Raw genomic sequence first — 4,359 nt, forward strand, 5'->3', positions numbered from 1 at the left:
GCTTTATTTATTTAGAAATCTAGCTTTAAAAAATCAACTCCAAATTGTGTCTTTGCATCCACACTCTCATCTTTAAAAAAGGTACAAATATAAGAATTTTAAGGTGATTTTTATGCATCACTAGGATAAATTCTTAATTGAGAGGTAGCATACCTTAGCACAAGCCTGAAGGGTAAATTTGCTTTCCTTCTGGAACATAGATGGTTTAGATACTTGGGTCTGAGGTCACCAAGACACCTCCCAGGAGCTACGCTACTCCAGTCCTACACAGCATCCTGAAATCACAGCCACGAACATCCGAAGTGGGCCCAGATCAGTAGTTCCCATCACTGGATTACAGGAATTACAGTTATTACTCTAAGCATTATGAGATAACGATAAAAGAACTAAAAGAACTAGGATGTTACTTAGTTTTTCACCAGGTTTCTCTGTGTAGCTAAAATCAGGTTAGACGAATCTCCCAACTGCCAACACATGATCAAGGACTCTGATATTTGCCAGTCATGAGAGCCTCTTTCCATAGGAATGGTACTTGGCCAAATTCCAGTTTGACAATCTGCCTCTACATATTAAATTCTCAAAATGTTACTTATCAATCAAATAATTGTTATGAACCCATCAAATGTTCTACACTATGATGAATGCTAAGGAGAATTGAGAGACTTCAGTAACTGTCTGAAGAGCCTGTGAAATTTAGCAGTTCAGATTGCTACTGTAGTATGATAAGACTGCTAGATCTAAATAAAAGATGGCCTGTCCCCTACAGTAGAGACATTAATACATTACACCACACAGATGAAGATTTTTGTAAACGTCATTGTTCTTTCAGTTATTATTGTCAGATAATTATGGAACTTTGTCTTCAATCTTCATAGTAAGTAGTTCCAATACACATAAACAGTACAGAAGTAATTTAACATAAAGAGTAAAATGCAGTAGCTCCAAATAGTTTCTTTTCCCTGAGAGTCTCAGAGTCTACACAACATGATATGGACTCCCTCTGCTGGTGTCTAATAGCAGCAGCTCATGACACCAAAAAATCACTGACAAAAGAGCAACAGAAGTCAAAGGACTAACCTAAATTTGCTTCTATTTAGGGGATGTTTCATAGTGGATTTGACTACGGATCAATCAAAGGCAACAGTAAAAATGACTGTGTTTTATTCCAACTGCTTAAAAAAATTATAAATCTTGAATATCTGTGCTATTACAACAGAAGGATAAAAACATTTATTTTGTTTTCATTTGGACTTCATGATGTGACTTTTAGAAGCATATTTTCTCTTCAAAATGGATTTCTCTTAGTTTCATTTTGGTTCAAATTAAAATTTTAATCTCAATCCCTATAACCTGTTGAAAAGAAGAGGTCAAAGACCACAGGGGAAGGCTGACCTGTAATTAGTCCATAGAACACACAAATCACTCTTGGGTATTTGAGAGAACAGAACTGCATTAGCTGGTTACACCCAGTAAAGCGGTCACCACAGCTAGGTTTTTACAATACCGCACTTCTATAAAGGGCTTCCCAGGTGGCTTGGTGGTAAAGAACCTACCTGCCAAGGCACAAGACTCAGGTTCAATCCTGGGAAACGTTCCCTGGAGAAGGAAATGGGAACTCACTCCAGTATTCTTGCCTGGAAAATCCCATGGACAGAGGAGCCTGGCAGGCTGCAGTCCATGGGGTCACAAAGTGTTGGACGCAACTTAGCAACTTAAACTTTCACACCCAGGATGGATTTTCTAATTCCAAGTACCCTTTGAGGAACTGCCCCATTTTGACTGCTTTGTGTAAAAATAAAGACTGTTGTTTAAGACAAAAAAAAAAAAAAAAAAGTGAGCAAGACTTGAGCTGCTGCAGCCCAACGTAAAGGAGACAAGAATTTGTTTGGAGTATGAGTTGAGCCAAGCCATCTGCTAGAACAAAAATCACATTTCAGAGGAATATAACAGAATCCAGGGTCTCTATAACCTATTAGTCATAGTACCCAGATTTCATAACAAGTCACTAAGTGTAGTAAGAAACTTGGGCTTCCCTGGTGGCTCAGCTGGTAAAGAATCCACCTGCAATGTGGGAGACCTGGGTTCCATCCCTGGGTTGGGAAGATCCCCTGGAGATGGGAAAGACTACCCATTCCAGTATTCTGGCCTAGAGAATTCCATGGACTGTACAGTCTATGGGGTCACAAAGTCAGACATGACTGAGCGACTTTCACTTTTACAGTAAGAAAAAGAAAAATGTGACCCATGCTCCAAAAAAAAAAAAATGTGGTCAACAGAAACCAACTCCAAAATGATCTAGGTGATGTAATTAGCAGTGACACAGAACCTGTATCTAGACTCTTAAAAAAAAACTGATAATAAAAACAATTTTTTAAAAAAATAAGCAAAAGGAAGTCTGAATAAACACTTCACAAGGATTTGCAATGGCTAATAAGCACATTAAAAAGTGCTCAACATTTGTCATCAGGGAAATGCAAGCTAATACTACAATGAGATGTCACTTTACACCCTCTAAAATGGCTAAAATTGAAAAGACCAATAGTGCTCTATAGGGAGCAACCAGAAATATCACACTTTACCAGAAGGAATGTAAAGTACACTCCACTGCTCCACTCCTAGCTATTTATCCAAATATGTGCAAAAAGACTTAACAAATATTCAAAGCAGCTTTATTCACAATGACACAAACTGACAGAACCCCAAAGTCTCCAAAAAGGAAAACGAATAAGGAAACTGTGGTAAATTCATGCAATGGGATACTGCTGCTGCTGCTGCTAAGTTGCTTCAGTTGTGTCTGACTCTGTGCGACCCCAGAGACGGCTCCCCTGTCCCTGGGATTCTCCAGGCAAGAACACTGGAGTGGGTTGCCATTTCCTTCTCCAATGCATGAAAGTGAAAACTGAAAGTGAAGTCGCTCAGTCGTGTCTGACTCTTAGCGACCCCATGGACTGCAGCCTACCAGGCTCCTCCGTCCATGGGATTTTCCAGGCAAGAGTACTGGAATGGGGTGCCAATGCCTTCTCCCCAATGGAATACTAGTCTGCAGTAAAAAAGAATAAACAGTTGATACAAGGCACAACATGGATGATTCTCACAGACAGTACAGTGAGTGTGAGCTGGACACAAACATGTTTACATGACGTTTAAAATGAAACACGACTAAGCTTAGTTTAAAAATAAGATGTCAAATAGACGCTTAATTTTGATACGGAGAGGAAAACAGAAGTTTCAATTTTTCAAGTAGGTTTGTAAGTTTGTAAGTTTCACAAGGTGGAACTGAATACTTTCTGGAGATTAAACTTTGCTTTTGAAAACGTATTTTTAAACAAAACAAAAACTCCTTACTCGGGATGTTTCTAACTTGATTTGCTTAAGGGAGCTCTTAACACACATGAAATGTGTATGGAAAGTTTTTTAAGCAAATGAAAATAAAGGCATGGATATGGCCCAATGACAACATTAACTTCTTTAAAAGTGGTTCTTATCTCAAGTAAAAAAGTAAGAGAACTAATGTCAGAGGAGGACCTAAGTTTACAATGTGAGCAATATTAACACAGATTAAAATATAGGATTTAGATGTTCCAGATGTTCAAGCTGGATTTAGGAAAGGCGGAGAAACCAGAGATCAAATTGCCAACATCTGTTGTATCATCAAAAAGCAAGAGAGTTCCATAAAAATATCTACTGTTTCATTGACTATGCCAAAGCCTTCGACTGTGTGGACCACAACAAACTCTGGAAAATTCTTACGGAGATGGGAATACCAGACCACCTAACCAGAGAAATCTATACACAGGTCAAGAAGCAACAGTTAGAACTGGACATGGAACAACAGACTGGTTCCAAATCGGGAAAGGAGTACATCAAGGCTGTATATTGTTACCCTGCTTATTTAACTTATATGCAGAGTACATCATGAGAAATGCTGGAGTGCATGAAGCACAAGCTGGAATCAAGATTACCGGGAGAAATATCAATAACCTCAGATATGCAGATGACACCACGCTTATGGCAGAAAAAGAAGAAAAAAAGAGCCTCTTGATGAAAGTGAAACAGGAGAGTGAAAATTTGGTTTAAAACTCAACATTCAGAAAACTAAGATCGTGGCATCTGGTCCCATCACTTCATGGGATATGGGGAAACAGTGGAAACAGTGACAGATTTCATTTTTGGGGGCTCCAAAATCATTACAGATGGTGACTGCAGCCATGAACTGAAAAGACGTTTGTTCCTTGGAAGCAAAGTTATGACCAACCTAGACAAGATATTAAAAAGCAGAGACATTACTTTGCCAACAAAGGTCCATCTAGTCAAAGCTATGGTTTTCCCAGTAGTCATGTATGGATGTGAAAGTTGGAC

The 4,359-nt window shown here is 38.8% G+C and overlaps 1 protein-coding gene across 2 annotated transcripts in view; it reads right to left on the reverse strand.

The window, feature by feature from the left end:
• INIP (INTS3 and NABP interacting protein) overlaps nt 1–4,359 on the reverse strand; it is a 19,413-nt gene that overhangs the window by 12,832 nt on the left and 2,222 nt on the right. The window lies entirely within an intron of this gene.

This window comes from Bison bison, unplaced genomic scaffold, assembly GCF_000754665.1.
Source record: "Bison bison bison isolate TAMUID 2011002044 unplaced genomic scaffold, Bison_UMD1.0 scf7180017864183, whole genome shotgun sequence".
NCBI classification, from domain to species: domain Eukaryota; kingdom Metazoa; phylum Chordata; class Mammalia; order Artiodactyla; family Bovidae; genus Bison; species Bison bison.